Source organism: Bombus affinis, chromosome 3, assembly GCF_024516045.1.
Source record: "Bombus affinis isolate iyBomAffi1 chromosome 3, iyBomAffi1.2, whole genome shotgun sequence".
NCBI lineage: Eukaryota > Metazoa > Arthropoda > Insecta > Hymenoptera > Apidae > Bombus > Bombus affinis.
In genome coordinates, this window is record NC_066346.1 from 7,892,071 (window position 1) to 7,917,596 (window position 25,526).

General features: G+C 34.7%; 1 protein-coding gene across 5 annotated transcripts in view; it reads left to right on the top strand.

Moving 5' to 3' along the window:
- LOC126914152 (EGFR adapter protein-like) overlaps nucleotides 1–25,526 on the top strand; it is a 278,807-nt gene that overhangs the window by 60,008 nt on the left and 193,273 nt on the right. Inside the window, exon 1 of one of the 5 annotated variants that reach the window (XM_050717736.1) lies at nucleotides 20,691–20,843. The exons of the other annotated variants lie outside the window; for them this stretch is intronic. The gene's annotated coding sequence lies outside the window, so the exon portion shown is untranslated. Of the gene's footprint in view, nucleotides 1–20,690; nucleotides 20,844–25,526 lie in introns of those variants that run through there. 5 annotated transcript variants of the gene reach the window in all.

Consider the following 25,526-nt stretch of genomic DNA (forward strand, 5'->3'; position numbering starts at 1 on the left):
GTATTAAACAACGATTGATTTAAACTCATGCGCCTCACGGGAAAATAATCTGTCCGATTATTGTTACTTTTTCTCCCGTATGACCTCCGCTTCCCTTTTATGATTTCTTATATTATACGTAATTGAGAAGATATTTCGATACCAAATCTTATATTGTGAAATGTTTATACATATACTTTTTGTATATATTCAACATTAGATAACGAAATTTCATCGTGAGATTTCCAATCGGCGAATCGTGTTCCTTCTCTAAATCTATCTTATATATATAGAACTGCACTTTGGAAATTCAGTAGCAAGACACCGGGGCGACAAGTCAAAATGACAAGTACAAAATTCGATTCTAAGGAAGTAATTTTAAAATTTCTTTGGCGGACGGTCAAACAATCCGAATATTCCTATCGGAGGAAATAATGGAACACCAAATACCGGTCTCTTATCCTGGATAATGGGGAAGCAGTCGTGAACTCTCGGCAACGTCTGTGGCATAACAGAGGAAGACGGAAGAAGGCACAAGAAGAAGGAAGGTGTATTTACACATGAATACAGGCTGAGCTTATCACTACGTGAATGGAAGCACAGGGATATATATTGGTTCGACAAAGACTCGATGAAGGCATGGTATCGAACTTATATGCCTAGGGACGAGGACGAGAACCAAAACGTCTGCTTGCTTGCGATATTAGAATCCCGGCATATTTTCCCAGGGCCGTTATAACGTACTACTTTATGGCGGAGCGTCGCCAACAAATTATTCGCAGGTAATAAAATCGGGACGGAAAAGCGTTACCTGGAATTTTCCCTGGTATAAGTTATTTTTGAAGAGATCTCGTTAGATGTGCCCCTCCGCTTTAACGTCACGCCGGTGAAAGATCGATTTCTAGCAAAGCCCGACCTATAACTTATGACACGAGGGAAATATTTTCTTTCCTGTATGAGATTTCTTTTTTTTTTTTTTCATAGACAAATCAATGAAAATTGTCCTGCAGTTTTAAGAATTTACTACTCAGTATGACGTATGCATATATATATCAGAGCGATTATAAGTAAAGGTAACACTTAAAAATGTGTGAATGCGAATGTGTATTTTATCAAACTCCACTCTAAAGTATATTACACAGCAGGATATAAAATTATTATTTCTATAAGTGGACAATTAAATATTCGTAATACGTTTAAATATCGAAACGTATTATATTTTTTCAAAGCAATTACCTTTATTTAATCAAAATAATATATTGATAGTAGAAATGGTTTCTTTCCATACGAAATACCGCATGATTATATTCCATTTTTACAAAAGCATATATTTTATTCTTTAAAAACAATTGAGGTGGAAGAAACGATTCGCAGGGAAGTTCTAGCAACTATCGTCGAAGCGAAGGAATTTCGCATTCTGATCTATAATTTTAATATATCTCTTGATTTTAAAACAAGTCGATACCTCTTATTGTATAAAATATGTAACATAAATTTTCCTTTCCATTTGTTCCTTTCGATTTCGTTAGTTACATAATAGTATAATTTACAAAATAAGAATAGTATGATTACCTCCTTTTCTTCTCCTCCTTGCAATTTAACACTAATTTACTGTTACAAAATTGCATTTCCGTTCGTTTGCTGCGACTGCCCTGCCAAACAATCGTAAAACCACATCGTATACAGAGAAATTGCGTAAATAAGAATCATTCTCCTGGAGATGGGTCCATGTAATCTGGGCTGACCTGTAGACCATGGCTGGGCACACAGTACTTAGGGGACGTGGAGCGCTCATTGACCGTCCGGAAAGACGTCCACGAGAGGCTGACTGACTCTATTGTTTGAAAAACTTTTATGCCTATTGTGTACTTATACACTCCTAGCCGAAGGAATTATTTCGTATTCTTCCTTCTTTGAAAGACACTCGATCCTCAATACCATTCTCTTTATCTATCGCGACAACCTCCGAAGAAGTAGTTTCGTCAGGATATTTCACGAGAAGAGAAACGACAGGATAGAGGGAAAAAGATTCTATTGGAAGTTTTAATATCGGCCGCTGCATATTACGAAAGTTGCAGTCTTTTAGTGGCATAATAAAGTGCGCGGCGATCGATCGATCGACGATTTCTTGAATGAAGAACGGAACTTCGATCCCGGTAATGGGGCAGAAATTTACGTACATTCATTATTATCGGCTGTGCTGTCTTAACAGTAATTTCAATTTCTCCTTCGAGACGCAATAATCTTGCATAATAGCCGCGAATGTTCCGCGCAGTGTAAACTTTCCTTGTGGCTTACACGTTATTGCGCAAGAGGAATTTAATCCGTACAGTGTCATACGCGTTACGCTCGATTATAGCGATGTTTTCATTAGACATGGTAAGTACAAGAGAAGGAAATGTTATGTGATTTGTAAAATAAGTACTTCTGTTTGGTTTACATGTTACGCTGAAAATGGGTTAAATAGAGATCAGAACAATTCGTTTCACGAATTGTTTTTCATTCTCATTTCGTGAATTGGAAGAGCAATTAATTCTGATCGAAGTCCATTTGACCCACAGAAGATGATATTCTTTTTACCTTCAGCTCAGTCCTACGAATGCAAAATGTTGCAGTATAAGCAATTATGGTAAATTCATCGTTTATCGTGCTGTAGGTCCGCCGATACATAATTTTCTTATTCACTGCGTCACAATTAAACCAGTTCTTATGATGCTTATTAAAGTATCAACTAAACGAACAATAAGTCCCTACGACTCGCCCTAATACTATAGTATCTGCCTTCCTGTAATATGGTGTAATATCAGAGATTGTACGAGTGATTAGTAATTCGAAAAGTATCGGTTCTCTGTTGGAATATTTTAATAGAAAGCCTAAGTCATCTGTATTTGAATAGTTCAGTGCTGCGTAATGCAGTAGATATAACGGTATAGTGTATATAGTTAACACAATGTTGCACGTGCAATGCTGTTTTACATTTCTGTTATTAAGAAGGTATGTCATTTCAAGCGTAGTTAATTTCTTTAATTTCAACAATAATAGATATTATATTATTATATATTATCATACAAAAGTATTATAAATTTAAAAGAAAAATTCATGTTTTGGCTGGCTCTTTTATATTAATAAAAGCATCGACATAATATTCGTACAATTTCTGAATAATTTCAATGAAAACTTTTTACCATTCAGTTCGCCATATATTCAAACAGTTCATTTGAATTTTTGGCTCTCTTTCTCTTCGAGCTCTGTCCGAATAATTTTTTGACCTATCACATCGTCGCTCAGCTTCAACAGATTCAATTTTATCGAGTTTCTTCATAATATATTATGCATAATATATTTGCGTAATAATAAACCACGATATTCATTATTCGTATGATATTTATGTAATATATAAAGTATCTGTGCGTCTCTCGTTTTAATATAAAATAAATAATATCGTATTGTAGAATCTCATAAACCTGTCTTAAAATCGGTATACATCACAGCCAGCAGATATACCTGAAATATCCGTAACTCGTTCCCACCACCAAAGAAAGCAATAGCGATTATATCAAAATGGTTTTGTAATAACTAGAAAATAACTTTCTCGGCGATAGCAACAACAACTCTGTAATTTCTCCGGGAATATAAGCTACTCTTAAAGCAATTTCACCTGCTATTCTGGTACATTATTTTAGAAAAGGAAAGAAAAGCATAATCCTTGATTAACACTTAAATATTTTACGATATAATAGACCATGTACATTGCATAAGTGACTTGCTATTCAAAGAGATATATGATGTAGTTATTATCAGAATTTCATTATTTCGATTCGATGCATTTTATGCGTTGATTCGATTCGATTTACTACATATTCAATTACCACGAAAATATCCGCATTCTATTCAATATCATTCTACTATTTCCCGATCAAAGATATAAATTTGGCAGCCCCGGCATAGATTTATTCGTACGGGATTTACAAATATTTTTTTACAAATATTACACGACGTGTAACGATAATAAGTTTCATTGGAGAAACCATTCGTCCTGGAGCCGCCACCATTTGTATTCATTTTCCGTCAACGTGGTTGTTGTCGTTACTGCGCGGTAAAGTAATTCGGCCTTTCGCTGAGCATTTTGATTTATCGTTACGATAAAAGCAACATTAGAGCCAACGGAACAGAGCTATGCCACAAAGTGTACGCGAGTCCCTGGAGTGCAGCGTATCATCTACTCTTAACATCCTTCGGAAGCGAATGGTAACATTAAGCGAGGTGGCACACAGCAGCCATACTTGCTTACCATTCTTATGAAAAGTAATTAACCACAAAGATAGGCGTACTATTAATCTTCCGAATGACTTCTGTTATATTAGTTTCGAAGACGTGGAAAATTTGAGAAATTGTGTTCTTAGTCAAGTAATATCTTTTATTTTAACGTAATAATAACGTGGGTTATTGCTACAGAAATTTATCTCTTTGTTTTATTTGAGGAATCTCAGCGAGTGTGGTTTATATATGCACGCGTGACTCGTATGTAGAAGCTTTCAGTTACGAATTTATGAGCTGAAGATAGCGATTAATTCGTTCCAGTTGAATAGCATGTATTATGAAATTCTGTGTAAAATCAGAAGTATTTGAAAAAATAAGAAACCGTAATAATTCTAGAATTTCGTAAACTTTCGAAATTATAAGTCTCTTATCTCTATAAATAATCGCTATGAAATTCTCTTAAAAATTTCCTATTTAAAAATACTCTTGACACTCGAATTTTGAATATATTGTCATTTAAAATAGAATTTTCTTGTTCAGTACTTATTTTATATTGTATATATTTTAGTATATAATTTATTTGTATATATTTTATATTGTTGAGTACTTATTTTATATCTGGTAAATTATCGAATTTTCAGTGCTTTATCGTCAGAGCTTTTATTCGTAGAATAAATCGAGAAATCAATTTATACGAAGTAAAACAATAAACAGAGAAATAAACAAATAAATTTCATTTTAGAAAAGCACAATTACTTTTTGCAGGTTTATAAGTTTATGGTATTTCTGCAACCTCTCTTAAAAGAATCGCTAAAAAAGTAATCGTGTATGTTTATACGAAATTATACATTAAATATTTATTCGCATAAATTTTTATCAGACTTCTCATAGATTGCATAAAGTACCGTTATTACTAATAATATACTATTTATATTGTGTGGTATTATTGAAACATTAAAAGTTTAATTCCTACTGCAATGCACGAAATTTATACATGATTATTTCAAGATCTCGTGTAATGGAGATCCCATTTCAACAGTGCATTTTAAGCATGGAATATTTATAACATACCTTAAAAAGGTATGCAACATTGCATTAGTATGCGGGAAAATATCCTTTTTCATGATCACGTATATTATATCACTACATTGAAATTCACGTGTTCATTAACATTCACTATAATATTAATTATAAATATTAGGTTGTTGCATTTATAAAACAGTTGTTAAATAACATATCATTATATGTCAGTTTCAAGTTTCAGGCTAACAGAAAATAAGTGTATCTTACATTTTACAGTCACCGTATACAATATATGCATTTCCAAACTCGTTTCAAATTTTACCAATATAATCACAACAGTCGTGTCTCGTTACAGTTCTAATGAAATTTCGAAAAATTTCATATAACGTACACGATATATTCATAAAAACTTTCTGTGGTAAGCGTTCGAATACTTCCGCGAGCCACTGCTCACGATATATTATAAACATTATCGCGGTACAACAATCCGATGCAACTAATAATTCTCTTCGAAAATTCTTACGATTGCATCGGATCGTATCGATGAAAACGGGTATTTTTATCGGCCGTATCAGTTAACCTCGCGTGCATCTCGAACGGAATTTCGCGGTTGACTTTAATGCGTTGTTGGTAGCGTTTAAAAAGAAAATTATTACCGTGGTGGCCGCTTCCTCTTCCCTCGATCTTTTTCCTTCGATGGAACCATGGCGGACGCCCGTCTGAAATTTACACGAACGCCCGTCAGGAATGGCTCCGTGTCCGCGGTCGATTCAATTTATTTTAGACGCATCGTGCACCCTCGCACTTTTATTAGTATTTACGGAGCGCTGCTGGAAGGTACACGATACGATGCGCCAGGTAAAAGTTGAAACGACTGCATCGCGTTTGGCGAGTGTTCAGCGTCCTTGAAACGCGGCATCAACCATGTTCGATACGTTACTCCGGGATTAATATTTCCTAGACCTGCCACTTCTCTCGGATATAAATTTACGTGAAAGCGAGTACGGTAATTTCCGTTTGGCCGGATGCTTCGTGTATAGAGCTACCTATTAAGAATGACGTAAATTGGATGTTGTGAATATATGGAAGATTTTGAAATTTATGGAAAATATTAGGTTGCGAGCCAAGTTGCTGTTCGTTTTTTCGGCATGCTTACTATTAATGCATGTGCCGTACTAAACTATACTATGTTAGCGAAATTAACATAAAACGTAATGAAAAAGGTTTGTATTAATATTTGTACTTTCTGACCTTGTTTCGAAATTACACCGCTTATTATGCTGGCCGTTTTAACAGAAACTCTTGTTACGAAGTTGAACCGTGCTGAGGAATACTGTACAGTACTGTACACCGAATCAGTATGGTTTCATGAAATATTACGAATATTTTAAATCTGAGGATGTTATATGAGTAAATGATAGTTGGTAGTATATTACGGATTGTTATTCCACTACTTATTGGTGACAAATGAAAACTGAAAGATAATTTTATAAGAAAATGAAAAACGATTAAATTAAAAACGACTTGTAAAACATTAAATGCAATTTAGCACGAGATTTATTCCCACAAATTGCCAAATAATTTATAAAATAAGAACGAGATGGCTGCTGATTTATAAGAAGAAATATTACCTATATACGTAAAGAAAGTTAACTAACAAACTCAATACATTTCCGATATTACAAGCGTCTTAATCGTAGTATCTTGTATTCTTACACAAAGATACGAACGATCCTCTCGATTTACGAGCGGCGTGAGTCCAATGCAGTCGCGTAAGACTTAAATCACTTGTCGACTGAGGAACTGGAATATCGATAATCTAGAATATTGAAAAATCTCACGGAACGTGAACTACAATTCTACAATCGAAAAGCTTCCTCTGCTCTCAGTCTAAACTTCCGTAGAAAGAAGAATAGATCGCAGAAACTTCAGTGGAAGCGTATCAAAACGACAACGGCATCCAAGTGTCAAACTTGTTCAGTCAAGCGAAAACGAGATCTATTACGATTCTTTCGCTGTGCACGCGTACCCACGCTCGAAGAACGCGTAGCCACGATTCAAGAAGAACGAAGTGGCTGGTTGCACCGAGGGGCGTATTTCGCACCCCTACTGTGCAGAAAGGGGATGATAGACGCGCGTGAACGAAACGGTGGAGTCGCATCGACAGCGGACTGCTGCCAGGAAAACAGTTTCGGAGGGAAGACGAACGGGGGTCGAAGGAGAAAAACCGGAAACCGGGACCACCCGTCATGGATTTTCTTTATGCCGAACGACGGGGGATTGCTTGTATGGAAGATCGAGAAGGTGGAGAAAGTCGAATACGGCGAGGGTGCCAAGATCGTTGTTTTACATCCCATGAAGAGGTTGTAACATTTCAAGTAAATATATATTTTTTGGCCGATGCTTTTTTAAGCGTCGGTTAAATCCTAAATTGGCTGTTTGTCCAAGAGTACCAATAACTAAGGTTTTATTATCGTAAAATGTGACTTTTTATGATGTAGCTTATTGTAGCGTAGCATTAAACCATGTAAATATTTACATTATAAATTGTTCACGCGGTTCAACATATAATATACTGTGCGCGTATGAAAAGTAAATTGACTTTAAACGAACGTTAAATGTAAAATTAAATTCAATGCATTTCGTACACAAGTGTTTGCGTATGTGTAATAATTTCTTAATAAAAATTTAATGTTATATTTAATCCTTTCAGGGAAAGTACGTCAGTTATATTTTTTACACATCTCAGAACATGCATTTGGTATACATATAATTGGAAAAAACACGTTTCAAATTAGAACTATATCTACGTATATAATAAATATAATATTATAAATAAATACGATAAGAACGATAAACAGGTGTAACGTGTATCTCAGAATAGATGATTCTTCTACTACAAAACCGATATCTATATATTCATAATACTCACATTCACAGGTGCCAATTTTGAACTTTCCTTCGTTCGCCATTGTATCGTGTATCTGTTACGAATGTAAAACTAGTAGCGAAAAGAAGTAAGCGTGAGATAGAAATCCGCTTTTTGGCGAAACCTTATCTTTGCAGTCCCATAGGAACATCTGTGTTATCCTTTTGTAAAATATTAGGTCACATTCAGCGAACACCTGACAATCTGTGCTGTCGGTTGTTGAGATTTCAGGGATGCGTGCCAAGTGTTCGCTTTGTTCCGAAAGCTGGAGAAGTAGGAGTTAAAAGGAGCGAAAAGGGGAATCAAAAGGGAAGGAGGAGTAGGAATAAAAGGGTGCGTCAGTGGTAATCGTACCTTTCTTTGTTTCCGTAGTTAAAAGCTATTACACCGCGATCGAATGCACTTAGAGCGTTTAGACTCTAGTATTTTCTGTTCTGTTCAGACTGCCTATCGGATACGCGCGCAAATTACGAACGAGTAAATCGATTGCGATCCTTTTCTCTGGAGTTAAGCGAGGAAAAGAGTGTGAATTTGTAGTACGACGTATCGAAGTATAAATCCATTGCAGTGGAACGATTAATTTTCTTTAACATTTAGCCGTTTCTTTTATCACCGTTGAAACGCGAACCTTACGATATCACGGATTCGATGCAAAAAATATCGAGAAATTCAAACGACAGGGAGGAAAGAGAACACGACGAACGCGGTGCAGTTGAAAAGAAAGATCTCGAAGGAAAGGGTAAAAGGAGGGAAAAACGGAGGGAAAGATAGGTCGTAGATTCCGGTACTTTTTGCCTTTTCCTGTGGTTAAAAGGTACTGTATCGTAGTCGAAAACGCCCACCTAAAGCACTTGCTAAGAGCCTTTCCTAACCCATTGCTGTACACTACACGCGCTACTGCGATCGCATGTTGCACCTTGGACTGGTTTAAAAGGTTTAAAGCATTATTGTTCGATACGTATGTCGTGTTGAACAATGATATCGAAATAGCCCCACCCCTTTCTGTTCTTTTTGTAATAATATAAATGTGTCCGCTAGAGAAAGTGCCGATAACAAATCAGCTCGTCATCGATAAGGTTTTATCTCTCTTCCAAATAACGTCTCATTGGCAACTAGTCTTCTTTTTATTAAATTAATTGCATTTGGTTCGCAATTTCCTTAATTATAAATACTCCAGTCTTAAATCAGTTCATCGAATAAATGAGCATTTTAACATAAATTTTAACGACTAGGTTTATTCGTCATTTAACAGACTTAAGTATTTCCTTATTACGTATAGCGAAATATCATGGAATATGCTAATATCTTTCTACTACGAAACTAAATATTTTTTGTGAACAGGAAAACGATTTTTATTTGGAACATATAAAAAGAATATAAAAGATAAACACGTAAATATTGACCGATACGGGATTCTCTTATCTTTAAATAGGTATTTATTAGAAACTTTAAACATTAATTTTCTTCTAAATAGTTCGGTAATAACATTAGATTGCACATATATTAACACGAACAACTATCTATAACATTCTAGACAATTTTACTGTTTGCTAGACTGTCCTTTCATTTTTCCATTGGTGGACAAACGAGTCGGATAGAGCTTTATTCTTCCACATTTATAGTCTTATCTGAGCTATAGAGTCTTCGTAAAGTACAGTTATCGTGACTCGAATTGTGAAGCTAGATCTGATATTCGCAAAGTTGTGGAACAAATGGGGGAGCTAGCTGACTGTGCCATCGCATCGGCAGCAGTCAAGTTTGCCCATTCGAATTTCGACGTCAGCGGTCAATGATGCAGCGATCCTGTCCTCGTAAAATCGTCGATCCGTGAGATAGACACACGAAGACGAAGACGGACAACATTTCCGTGCAACTAATTTCCGTGAGAGAAATGGGGAGAAAACGAGCGACATTGATCGCTCGAGAAAGTTCGAAATGTCAGCCGGTACTTTATGTCAGTGGCCAGACTATCGATTGTTCACTACTTTGACGAAAAGTATTCTGCTTTATTAATTTATTCCCGTTATTGTTGCTTAGTTTTTATTATTCGATAAGAACCGTGTAAGATAAACGAAAAATAAATTCAAAGTAATGGAAAAAGAAAGAGGAGAGACGAATTATAGTTGGGAGACTATTATGATTCCTATACGTTTAATTTAGTAATTGATATAAAAATTTCAGTTGAGGAAGAAATGCAAATGTAAAAATGATATAGTGTTCTTTGAACAAAGTTCCGTTTCAGGATAGATTTTTCCTGTACTCTTAATGAGTATCACATATGAAAGGATTTTGTTATAATTGTGTAATACAAATAAATACATTTCATGGTATTCAGCGATATATAAATAGAATTCTGGAAATTATCTAATCGTTAAATGTTAATGCACCTATTATCTAATTTGTACATGGTATTTTGATTATATCACATTTGAATTTCGAGAACATATCAGTGACTCAACCTACTGTGAAACTGGTGATCCATAAAACACTAGGGGAAAATAATGCTCAGTCATGGTTCGAGCGATCTTATAGGCCATCACTTAATATATTTGAGTGATATATTAATAATGCAAAGAAGATGTACGAGTAAAAAATTGTAAATGCTAATTTTAACATTTATTTCCATACTGAAAGTTTCATATAAATCTAGTTTCGAAGCAGCGTATTTTCCTTTATCTTATAATAATTAATATCTGAGTTAATTAATATAATTTAATAAGTATCTAATAAAGCTATAGTGGAAGTCTTAATAAAAATGAAGAATTTAAAACTATGAAATATACCTCTGTATAGAAATATCAGTAACGAAAAGAAATCATCTGATTTGAATTATTACAATAATTTAATCTGCTTCAAATTATTACACTACAAACTTATCCAACTGTCATGGTTTTTTGAATTTTCATATATAATATGTACTCGTACTAAATATCTTGTAATTTTTGTAATTCCAGATTTCTTTCAAATTTTACCAATATAATTATGATAGTCGAGTCTCATAACAGTGCCAATGAAATTTCAAAATATTTCACATAATACTGCATATACATACCATATTCCTAAAAGGTATATACAACAGTACTTTCGCAAGTCTGTGAATATATGTATTCTTTTTCCATTATTATATTTACTTCCACATAACACGCACAACATATGTATAATTTATCGATTCGTCTGCTTCCATTGGTCACAGCTGATACAGATAACAGAATTCAGTGGTCAGTATCAATATTGACCTCATCTAGTTCCTCGTAAAATTACAAACTATTGGTCTACGATCGATTTCGGGGGCTCATTCCCGCCAGTAAAATGGGAGAATAGCAGCTCTTTAATCTCTGCCTTGATGCATCACAAAGATATTTACAGACCAATTTCGGCCCTCTTTCACTTGTTTTTCTGACAATTTCGAGTATGACATTGCGTGAATAACAATCAAGGGAAAATAATGTATAGGATAGGAAATAAATTTCGTATATAGATCTTATGCATCCGATATAATTCACACATTTTATTTATCAATAAACCGTAAAGCGGATTAAACGACATAATGGAAGCTAGACGATTTTCCATTTTTCATAAAAGTAGGATAAAAGCACGTCCATATAGTACTTTAAAATGCTCTGTAAAATGTAAGTTCGTAATTATATAAATTTTTGATATATCTTTTATTTATGTATTATTTGTATTTCTAATAGCATCGTATCGAATTAAGTACATAAATAAGGTGTTTCGTAATTTTAATAAAACGATTAAATGCCTAGCTAAAAATAAAATTTATAACTTTGCTTATTGTCGTACGTAATCATAATACGGTTTACTTTATCGACTGCTCGCGACTGACTGAGCATCGATAATTGAACGATGCAGTTTCATAAATATATGCGAGCAATTAATATTCACGTCATGTGTTTTAAATGCTCATCCGAATGTAAATCACGTTATTATAATAGAAATATTATTGATGTTTTACGTTGCATCGAAATGATTGATGTAGCGTAAACGATAGATTTCTTTCATACCGCGCTGTAATATATTCGCTTGATCCATATTTATGATTATTCACGATATTTTGGACGTTGACAAGCCTGTGAATAAAATGCTACACGTATTTGTAACGCCCTAAGATGAAAGTACATGTTGGATGAAATCGCGAAATGTTCCGTGAAAGAAGCTACGTTTGCACGGTAAATCTTTTTGTTAAGGATAGTACATCGATCATTTGTGGAATATGTACGGTGGAATCGAGTACAACCGAACAAAATTTGATTAAACTAAGTACAATTCATTCTAAGTAAACGTTTTGTTCACTTGAAACCAATACAATCGATTTGATTTTAGAATCGATCATTAGAACAAAGGATGTTTTTTTAATTTGGTTTCGCGTTTCTCGAATTTAAAAAAAAAAAAGAGATATTTAGATAATGCGACGTTTATCATAAAATTAAGCTGTACAATTTTTGAAATGGTAGTGCCTTATTATGCATCCTTATCAAAGATTAAGCTTTGAATTTAATTTAATTGCGAGATAAAGTCTTTATTTCAAATCGATTTAACGTAGAAGGAATCATTGGATCGGAATATATTGTTGAAAACAAATCTTGGAAATACTTATTGGTAATGCGATCACATTAATAACATATTCACATTATTCACAAGATTTTAATTTCAAACGCATATTCAACTAACATTATTTTGTTAATTATACAGTTATTTCTTTGGTAATTTAAAGCAGCGCTAGTATTAAATCAAATGTCAGTTTGAAAAGTAGTTTGAAATTAATATTGTAATACAAAAAAGGATCGCGAGATGTATGCAGATATGTGAAGCGCTTAACAGATGTTAATTAAAGCGATGGTACAGAATACAAAATAATTATAACGTTAACATATTAATAAAAAATATAAAAAGTATATTCGAATTGATTGGTTCGTTCTATTGATCAAGTTTTTAGGACAGTTACATATAACTGCGAATTAAAAGGTAAATGACGTAACGTTTGAAATTGATTCTACTGATTTCTCCGTCGCGCAACTGTTGCTCGACTTTGCATTTCATAAGAAAAAAAGCAGAAGAAATGAGATGGAAAAAAGAGCTTTTTGAAGAGAAACGAAGCAATAGTTATTGTATGAAAAATCGAAGATGAAACGGGTCACGTTCCGCAATGAGAGAGGCTTTCTTTCTTCCGGTTTCCAGTGGATGCTGAAGCTGCGCGTTTTAACGAGCACAGAAATGTTCCACTTTTCCTCCCCTCCGCTCGCCGTTTTCTTCTATCCTTCTTTGTTTTTCCCTTTCGCTCGTTTCCGTTTCTTCCATCGATTTGTGGAATTTCCCGGAATATTACACCGGGGTTTCGTTTTCCGAGTTTTTCTTCTCCCTAAAGAGAGATTCTTTTCATTTCTGTCGTCCCTTTCTTATGGTTCCTTGTTCACCTTCATTTGCCTACCACTCTGGAAGATCCTTGAATTGCCCGGCCGATTAATCGATTAAAGATAGACTAATGAATTCAAATTTCGTTGAACGATTCCAAAGAAGGAAATCGGATGAAGCGAATCTCTCCATCTTAATATCATTTCGTTAATTTGTAAAGTTTCATTACAAGAATTTATCGATAAAGGAAAATAATAAATCCCTTTGTTTAAATTATATGTAATTTTTAAGAGGCAAATTTCTCCCATATTAAATGATAGAGATTAGGAAAAAGAATATAATTGCGGAAAAATATAGTGGTAAAAATGAAAGTACGTATAAATGTAAACACGAGCAGTTTAGCTTTGGAATTTTTATATTAAACTTTGTCTGCTATAACATTATTTAGAAAAGCTAGAAAAACCGTAATTTCTAGAAAGACTTAACAATTTATAACAGAGAAATATGTTCTACATATGTGGTATTTCAAAGTAGAATATTAACAACAAATAACGATGATATATATTTCGTGAAAATACGATAGACCATAAATCTCGTCTAATAATTTAATACATGCTGTGTGTAAGCATACATAAAGTAGAAATTATACGTCACACTTTAATTCTTAATGTGACCATATATGTATGCATGTATGTAAATTTCATATTATAATATTTAATGTCGCCATACGCATAAGTGTCATATTATTACATTTCACGCAAGCATTTCATTATGTATACATACAATAGCCAGCATACAAGCAGAGGTATTTTCATAATTCCTGTGAAATATTTATATATTATTTATTCCGAAATTAACATTATTATGCTGTAGAATGGAATATTCGCAAAAATCTAATGGATATTTAAAGTACACATAACGTTTCAAGCAAAGGTATGTCTGAAATAACATAAATAAAAAGTAGTTATAACATGAAGTGGCGTAAAATTTATATCTCTCTTTCCACAAATATGTGTTTTAAAACTTTCTAGATTCATATCTAATTTAATCTTAAAAACTTTTATTTTCGCAATTACTGGAAATGTCCAGTTATTTCAAGTTAATACTAATTCATGTTATTGATGTAATATTCATTCTCGTATAATATATAATAATAATATAGCACGCAATAATATTTCATGTTATTGAGATACAAAGCATATTCATCTTGCTCATATTTATCATATGTTATTTTAATTCTAATTAAACTTATACGTATAATGTATGCAGAGAAGGATACACTATACGTATAATACTAATAATATTATAATACGTATAATACTAATTTAATACTATTTCAAAAGCTGATAGTGTTTCTACTTTTAGTATATACAATTTTAATCTTCGAAATTTAGATTGGAAGAACGTACACGCACTTATATGGTAGCTATACGTTCATATTGCATAGACGCAACTCTAGACAGGTACAAATCCCATCGAATTGTATTCCGATAATTGCCGACGCAGAGATAGCTCTAGACGTAGGAAGGCATGCTTCTTCAGCTACTAAATCATGCAAATACTAATAATGGCACGAACGAGGCGTCGGATAATTGAAATGTAAACATCTAGCTTGCTCTTGAGGAGGAGTTTGATGGTAGGCTCAGTCAGACCTCAGCCTGCACAAACCTTAGACGCAACGCGGGGATAAAGGGAAAGAGCGAGGGAGGAACGAGCCAAGGGAAACGAGAAAGACCTAACACTGAATAGCAGAATTGAGACTTCACCAGCATTGTGACGTAATATCTGAGTACCCTTTCGTGCAGCTGAACGCGGCTTTCTCTAATATTATGCAAAACACGCGACATGTAGCTACGTACGATTAAGTGCAATGTGCCACGTAATAAAATTAGAATATATGCTATCGTTAAATTGTCAATTCGAATAGATAATACATGTTTGTGAACTTGTATGTGAAACACTGTGAGAATGGAAAAAAGTTCTATCAAATATTAATAATCCTTTATCGCTTACTCTGCTTAGTTCAAAGAGCAAGTGGATAAGTGGATGCATATTCATAGTGATAAACATAGTAAATTTTAAAATATATGTATAAGTATATGTATATTTATACAAGTTAATATTTATAAGTTTGTTAATTTGAATGCATGCAAACGGGTACAAGTTTATCTGAAGTTTATTCAGATAAGGACGCTTAAGTTTCTAACAGCTTCGCGTCTTCATTTCAATATAATGGGAGCATTGTTCCACTTCTGTTTCTTATTGCAGGAATATTGAATTTGTTACAAATTGTCGAGGATATGCATATGTTAAATAGCATGTACCTATTATATAAATAATTATTGTATGAATAATGCGATTTATATACGTCCTGTTATTTAATTGCAGGTGTCACAGTTATTAATTTTTAATATGATCACGTGTATTTAATCAGAAATATCCTGTTTTGATTAATTCTATCTGAGCACGAAGCAACAACGTAAACTCGATTTCGTTCTCCATTTCCGGGAAACTTGGCAAATGGATATTTTCATCCTTTCTTTTTTTTCTCATCTTTAGTCCGGATATTTTCTGCTCGCAACAGTAAACTAGGAACTATTTTTTGAATGAGAGCAACAACAGCGGTAGTAAATGGGATTCTTGAAACAAAGGCGTTAGATATTAAAGCAGAGGTAAAAAAGAATTTTAATCATCTTACGACGTGCTCTTAACGTAATACAACAGAGAATTAAATTTCTACATTTTCCTTAAAACATTTTCATCACGCAGATTTTTATTATCATGTGTGCCACTCTTGAAAGTAACATTAAACGTAGAGAGAAGTATAATTTTATATCTTTTAATCTTATGTTTAAGACAAACATTTAAAAACTAAAGTGAACATAATAAAAATTCAATATACAGTATACTTTTATCTAAATTATAATAATAATAAGTGGAATCTTCTTTTATCAATATTAGTATCAAAATTAAAATTAATATATTCAATTCTCGATGGCAGAATTTTTTCTTTTGAACACATGTAATCGTTTAAATGTAAAAAGGACACTACAAATTCGAATTATACGAATTCAAAAGATATTGCACGTAAACGTCGATAATTTAAACGCGATCTCGAGCTTCTCCTAAGATTGTTCCTTATAGTGTCTTCATGTTTCACTATTGCTTCTCCCGTTTTCACAGAAATCGGACTTCTTCTGTACAAGTAGAGATTATTCATATTTGCTTTCTCCCTTCATAAAGTCAATGCATTCAGATGAGTATATTCTTAGTCGCTCCATTTCATCGTTAAGTTTATTCATGTAATTGTTTCTAACTAAGTCATAAAGCACTTCTACTTAACTCAGCCTTGACCCAAGGAATGCGTGGAAAATTGAAGATACGTCGATTGAACTTCATAATTAGCTTGTTAGTTGCTCTAAATATTAAGATGATTAAATTCTTATTTTTTTCATAATATTCGTTATCTAACTCGATTCGTGTGCTCGAAAAGTGACATTTAAAACCACGAACTTGGAAATTAATGTCTAGACAAAACTAACAATGTTTCATATTTCACTCGTTCATATGTCATTTCACATTTTCATATTCCCATTTCGGTCTTTGCGGCCCGCTCGTTAATGGTGCGCTCGTTACCGTTGAAACTTTATCTTCATTATCTACTTTATCCAAATATGCATATGCCGACGAAACAAAAATTATTCGTGACCTGGTGCATAATTGACGCGGTGTCGATTAATTGGAAATGTTATCAATTCTTCCTGTTCGAAGCATCGACGAGCACGAATTGTTCGTCACGTCATACAGTATTTGACGATATCAGTTTATGCTCTCAATATATGTTCTCATATTATTGATGTTTATTATCTAAAAAATTGTTAACTTTTTAAGTCTGTAAATTATTCAACATCCTGAATTAAAACGTTATTTATTCATAAAAATTACTTGAGCAGAGACATGTAAGTATGTTTCTACAGTGAAGTACCTGGACAATCTTCGTTGTGTCAAAGAACAGCATTTAGAAGCCAATGTTTCTTCTTCTCGTACAAGATAATCGTATCTATACCAAAAAGTCTTACGTGTTATGATTTTTCTAGAGGAAGGTAGATACCTACGATGGCATACAAAAGTATTTAATCATTTATGATGTGAATATATCACGTGCTATCCAAAACATTTAGAATTTTCACAAGCAACGTAGCAAGATAAAGTTATTAATGTTATATTGATAAAATCTAAAAAATATTAAAGAATATATTATCAGATAGTATTGTATTTCCTTATTTGACCAAATGGGAGAAGTTATTTTTCCAGATCTTGTTAACACATAATTATAAGCTATTTTTTTATAATTTTTATGTTTTCTATTCTATCTATTCTATCAACGACTTACTATTTACTATTTACTATTTACTATCAACTCTGAATCATTATGAATAGAAAATTTTGTTGTTGTTGGAATGTGATCGTTAGACGGGCAGTGGAATCGAAAACGCTGACTGATTCCCCTTATGAAACTTTCGTACAATCCCGCGGCATAAATAATTCGCGCGGCGGCGGTCGCGATATCAAGCGACAGACAAAATTCAAGGGTCGCTTTATCGTTCATATTTGCCTCGTTCGGGTTCCTTCTGAGGAAACAAAGGCCTGTCTAATTAACACGCTTGAGACAGAAGCCGTGGCCTTTCTCGTTTCGCGTGGCTGCTCTGAATGCAGACCCGAACCACGCTGCTGCAAAAGGGTGCGGATAGTCGAAGAGATGGAAGTCTGTTGAAAGTAAAAGAAGCAGTCCGATAACTACTGTAACGACTCGGACAAACCTCGATAATTAGCGACTTCCCATGGAACCCCTAAAACACTGACACATTCGTTGCCTTCCTCCTTTGGCTCCTCGTTTCAAAAGGACTAGCTCAATGACTAGACCAGTATTCGATCATCCGCGCCAATGCCCCCTTTTGTCGGAGTAATTGCAGCGAATTTTTCTTCAAAATAGCGAGACGTGCTGTTGTTTTAGCTGACTGAGAATTGACTGCGTATCTTTGCGATGGTTCGTTTACCTTTACAAAGCGAAATCTTTCATTTGGTACAATCGACTGGAAGTGTAGCAGCTCGCTGTTCTTGTAAAATATGGTAACGACGTTTTGTAAAATAAGACGAACACTTACCATGGAATATCTTGATCAACGTATTACACGCGTCAAATGTTAAAATTACGTTGAAGTGTTTTAAGCTGTGCGTGCGTGTTATGTTCAAGTTAACATTCGATATGCGAACGAATGTTAACGTGGAATAAATATGATGTTGATATAATTTCGATACATGCTGCAATTCCAACAGAACGTTATAAATTTTCATAATTGACACGTCCTGATGGGTATTACTTTCACATGGCTGGTTGGAGAAAACGGAGAACGAGCATCGAATATACATCGGTCGTCGGTAACACACGAGAACCATTCTAATTAATCGAATTACGTCGAGACACAGTACCTGCGGAACGTAATTAGAATTTTATTATCAGGATCTTCGAGGTGCATAAATCACGTGTTGTTCGCGATCGGTGTTTCTGGAGGCCAGCATCGAATGTCGAGGTTGCGTAATTTGTGGCTAACGAAATGCCAAGCCGTCGAACGTTAGTAACAAGCTCACTCTGAAACGGAGATTAATTTCCTGATTAAGGCCGGCCGACTCCGTTCTGACGTCGTTCCTTCACCGTTTCCCTTTTCACGATCTTTATCAAGCTCGATTGCGAGCTGGAAATTCCTCCGAGTACACCAAACGATAAAAATGATAACGGATGACTTAATTAGCAACATCGTAACCAACTTGCAGCTTATTGAGAAGCGATTCATTACTGTATCTTTGGTGCAACCAACGTGTCCGCCATCGTCCGAGTTTTTTAAATCTCTTTATAATGCTAAAAATTTGCATTTGTTATTAACGGAGTGATAGGGCGTTTTTATGAGAATTTCTTTCATGTTTCTGATATACGATGGCTGCATTGCTTATTTTACTATGCGCATAATGAACAGATAGATATATATATGGTCGAGGACAAAAGTTAGGTGGACTGGTAGGAGAATGGGAATAGATATCAATAAAGTTTCGCCAAATATATATATATATACGGCTTGTTTAGAACTTTGTATTCGTGTAAAGTTACGATTCGATATATATATATATCGCACATAGTTAAAATTTATTATAATTGTATGTAAGAGTTACGATAATACGTATAGTGAATTGGCGTTTTCACAGTTTCTTGATCTAAATCCTATCGAAGAAGTTCGAGGTGAATTACACGAGGAACTTCGAAAATCCGTTAGAAATTCGAATCAGTATATCGCAAAATCATTTATAGTATACAGTATAAACTAAAAAGTATGAAGAGGAAATCAATTTTATTACACAAATACCGATGAAATTATTGTGGTTATAAAATGACATCTACATTGTTACTTCAAGTAAGATAATAATTCTCGAAGATTCTGACAATTTCCTACTGATTTTCCATTAAACCTAAATCGTTTATAGCATACAGTATAAACTAAAAAGTATGAGCGGGGAATCAATTTTATTACACAAATACGGATGAAATTATCGTGGTTATAAAATGACATCTACATTGTTACTTCAAGTAAGATAATAATTCTCGAAGATTCTGGCAATTTCCTACTGATTTTCCGTTAAACTTAAAGTGACATTCAAACCAAGTTCTCGCGGATGTTTCGAAGTACAAAGGACCAAACAATCGTTTCATCCCTCGATCGCGAGTTAGTCAGGACAGTCATTGGAAAGCAAGGAACGTTCGTTGTAGAAGCGGAAGCAGAGGCAGACGCGATAGAAGCATCAACCGGTAGCGATTGCATTCCATAACCGATTATCGGGCAGCGTAGCCGCGAAATGCTGCTAATTACGCGTTTAACAAGAAAAAGAGAAAGAGACTGGAAGTTCGAATCCAAGGAAGCTGCAGGAGTGCGCATGATCACAGCCCCCTCCCGTTACCAGTTCGTCGGTGTGCGTTACGCTCGTGTATGATCCGTCACGCGACTGTGTAGGTTTCACGGGGTGGTTGGAGCTTGGAGCCCACGTGGAGCAACACGGTACTGTCAGTCGCGTCCAGCGAGTCATTCGTGTATCACCCGGGTACCTGCTCGCGATTGGGGTGCTTTTTCACCCGACCTGCCAAACTTTCTTTTTTCGCGAGTTTCTAGTGCGTCTCGGCGAGGTTCGTGTATTATGCTAGTGTGAGTTGGCGTGCTACCTCAGGGTGAACGCAGACGAGGTAAGACATGCTTGCTTCAAATTTTCCTAACGAACGTCAGACGCGTTCATTAAAAATGACGTGCTGTGCTTGTGACGAGGAAGACGGGTTTTCAAGAATAGAGGGGTGAAATTATTATCGGCGCGGCGAAGGGAACCATCGAAGGGGTGAAAACGTTCGTAGTACGTGTTTCCTAACTTCCGGTGTTCGTTACTCAGCGCTTAGGTTCTGGAGCGGTATATAGGGTAGGAAATGTGCTGTCTGTGATGATTTTCATTATTTAGCAGGGTCGAAGGAAATTATCATACGTGGGAAACTGTAATATCGAGGAAAGCTTTCTTCGGATAATTTGAATGGATAGGTTTCGTTGACGATTTGAAAGTCATAAATGAAAAATTACAAATAGAAAAGTTTTCTCTTATATCGTACAATTTAAATGAATTGATATTTTCTTTGATAATTCATGTTTCGTTTTGCGTGTAACGGAGAATCGTAGGTAGATAAGTCAAACTGGAAAATTACAAACAGACGCGCGTTTGAGGTAAATAGAAATTTTTATTCAGCATATTGAATTATAAATAACAACAACGTGATTTCAAGAATGTAATACGTAACTGACGTAACAATTTTATGCAATGTCTTTTAAGATTGTAACATTGAATATTTTCTTTGTCACAGTATAGCATCAGATATTTCCGGTTGCACTCGTATCTTTTACATTATGTAAAGTTATATTTGGGCACTACATATGTACTTGCATGTATAAGCCTTTTAATGGTATCTTAAAATCCTTGTTATCGGCTTAAGAATTTACGAAGTCGAAATATTGAAACATTTCATCGGATCCTGTACAATTTAAATCCCTGAAATTTCCCAAATCCCTGAATTCCCTGCAAAATCCGTAATACAAAGTTTTCTCTTAAAGTTTATCGTCGCCAAACATAGTCCAGGTACTTCATGTTCGCACGGTACTTCGAATTAAAAAGAAATTACACATAAAAATCAAGGATATCCGTGGCGCGTGACCATGAACAACGAAGCCAATCAATCGGCTTCGATCAACGGAGTTTTTGAAAAATTCATGGTCGCAGACAGGAGGATGGGTTGAAAGAGGAAGCGGAGAGGGGGGAGGGGTCAGGCGTAAAAAGTATTTTACACACGGCGAGCATTTACGCGGACCATAAATTACCGACTTTTCTACTCGGAACGTCAATGGCTCTTTTTTTCCCGTCGTTAATTTCTCTGTCGCATTAATGAGAGGTTGGGCCGAGAATTAATTAGTTTGAGTAACCCAATTAAAAATAAAAGTATCGCGTTGCCGAGCAGGCCGGGACAACACGGCGAATCGTTTGGTCGGTCGTTTAACCGCGACGATGTTGCCTGTCTTTTGCAAACCGGTGACGTCACGTCTCGTAAAAATGCATCGCCCTTGGTAAACGGGGAATCTCTGCTAATGATTTCACGATGAAAAAGCCTCTTGCGTCGATACGGTCCCTGTAAAACGGGCGGCGCGAGAGGCCCAATAAAAATTCATTACTTTCGCTGGACGACCAGTTCGAATTGACGATCTTCTCTCTCTCTCTCTCTCTCTCTCTCTCTCTCTCTCTCTCTCTCTCTCTCTCTCTCTCTCTCTCTCTCTCTCTCTCTCTCTCTCTCTCTCTCATTGAAAAGCGTTCGCGTGCGCGCATTTTGTAAATAACCACGTAATACCGCGTATGGTAAAAATTCATTGCTTTTAGTAAATTGGGTATGGGGGATCAAACGAGCGCTTTGGCAGATCGCGGGGGCCAATTGATACGAGTACGAGTTTCGCCTGGCTATCGATGCACACGCTTCATCGCAAATTTCGAACGAAAAGATAATTGTCGGCACGGCCTATCAATATGATAAAAGGTAAAAGTGATGACTGGACCGATCGACCGTTCAATCGCTTTATTTCGGACCCAAATTCGTGCATCGTATAATGAATTGAATTTAACGAATTGTTTCATGAAACGGATTTTCGCGATAGGATATCGTATAAATTCTTTGATATTCAGATAATTACTGGATATCGCGGAAGATCATACATAGGATTAAAGGTAGGAATATTAAATTGCAATGATATTTATGCTTTCCTGTTTCTTCATTCGGGAAACGTTGCGTTTCTGCTTTCGCATTTATCTTTTAACGATTGACGGCGATACACTGTTATCAGAATAGCAGGAAAATTTTATAATCTCTTGTGTAATTCCGCGTCAATTAAATAAATTCATTCGTCCAGCACTTTATAGAAATCTCTTTCAGAAAAAATTATAGTAAGAGCGTCTTGAAAGATTGTTGTGACCAATAAATATAAATATGTTTATGTATTTATGAGAAATCTAATAGACAAAAATCTACAGAATGGACATAAAATACAAAATATGTAACATATGTAAAGTAAAATATTCGCAAAAATACTTAGTGGACGAAACGAATCTCTGTTTAGATTCTATTTTTGTAGTCGAGTTCGTAGGTGTTGAAATTTGCAGAAACGTCTACAGTCTCGTCGTTAATCCATTTCTATAATACCTATGATTACATAATAGCATGATTTTGGAACCTCTGAAAAATCATTCTCGCCTGTTTTGCAGTCGCTCAATAAAGTTTGAAAATAGTTTGATTTTGCTCTTTTCTAAGTTTCAATAAATTTCCAACTAATTGAAAACATGGTCGAAAAACATGTTTCGAAACGAAAGCCTGTTGCAACATATTGGAAAATTTATTTTTATCAAAGAGAGTGAAACTGTAAAGAAGTATAAATTCCTAGGTTTTAGTAAAAAATGAACACACGTTGTTAAAGATGTGAATAAAATTGATGGATTTCATTTTATTTTCACCAATCAATGAGTGCGATTGAAGAATCGTAAGTGGTATTCGATTGTGTTCAATGCCGATGCGATGCATACAGCACGTTTTGCTAACGTTCCAATTTTATTGGACTACTATTGAATTAAATTTTCCATCGTGGAATATATCGCAGCCACATACATACATGTATAATCGAACAAAAACAAATCGTACAGATAGTAGTTTTAAATTGTAGTAATTTTTATTAAAAATAACAAAGGGTATAACTCTGAACGGTAATTTTTATCTTGTATGCGTGTAGTTATAATACAGACGAAATTAAAAAATGTTATTTAAAGTGCAAATAAAATACAAAGTAGCAATCTGTGATTTATTTCGTACGTGATTTTACGAAATTTTTATTTGATTTAATATTTCTAAATCTATGATGCAACGAATATTATCCAATATCACAAATAAATCCCAGAAATTTGGAGAAATTTTATCTTAATTATAATTAATTCGAGACTGGTCTAACGGAATCAATGTTAGAACTCAAGACATGCTCTTAGGATCGCTATAAGAGGAAGCAAGTCACGACGTGGTGCATCCCTTGAGTAATTATATAAAGTAAGACGAAGAGAAGGATTGTTTCTTTTTGTAGAATCTATAACTTCGAAATTGAAATAGACGTGAAATATATTTCATTGCAAAAATATTTCAAATTATTTAATTGAATTTCTTTCGTATCACTTAATTTTCATTCGTCATTTTCGTAAAATTCTGTAAATCCTTATTAAATTCTTCTTTATATCCTAAAACTATTGCCTAGAGGTTTGCAGAAATAGGACAGTTTCATTGTACATGGTTAAGCTTAAAGATGAAGAAATTACAAGGATTGCCAGAAATCTGTAAGAGCAAGATAAGTTTCTAATAAATACACATGTATGTATATGAAAGTTGCTAGTTTCAAAATTATACGCTTCTTCGTTTAGAATGTTGCAGATAGTTTTATACATGACACTATGCACGATCAAATAAAGAAATTGATTCTCTACTTGCAAAGGAGAGATACGTAAATTCAATTGTTACTACAAATTTTGTTTTTGATAAAGCTATTACTTTCCTTTTACTGTGTATACCCACCCGTCTATCTTTGTTAGAGTATGCTTTCTATAGCCTGGCGTTCCATATTCATTCAGATACAGGAATATTAAAAGTTCCTAGTTTCCAGCCATGCGTATTTGATCGACCATGGAAATTGTGTCAAGCAGTTCCTTTGAAATTTCATGTAACACAAGATGCCAATATACTCGTCATCCGTCACCTATTTTCACGGAGATTACACGATGAAAAAGAAGACTGCGTGTTTGAAGGGGCTGCGGGGATATCATTGAAAAACGTTCCCAGTTGCCAGAAATTTGATGTCAATTATGCAGGTTTCAAGTTTCACTTACAGAAGAGTTTGCGAAGAGAGTTTTCGTCCTAAAGAAACTTCTAGTTCGTGCCTTGGAATATTGCGTCGTAATAACTTCCCATTTTAAGCCTGTGGCTGCCTCGTTAATTCGGAAATCTGGGTCTATCATTAGCATATACATATTTCTGTGTAGCTCGAGTGATTTCCAAAGGCGTTAACTGAGTTTCAAAAACAGGGTTACGCAGTTAGCGTTTTAATTAAATGTTTCAATTAAGATTTACGGTGAGGGGACAAATTGCATCGTTACTTGCTAAGATTATCAGCACGCAGCTAATTTTGTTGAATAAATTACGAAGATTTAATGTGTTGGCGACAACTGAAGTTGGTCAAATGACTTTTAACGAAGTTACTTTCTACTTTGAAATGATATGACTGAATGCAGATGTGTATTTTTATGTACGTTATAAATATCCAGG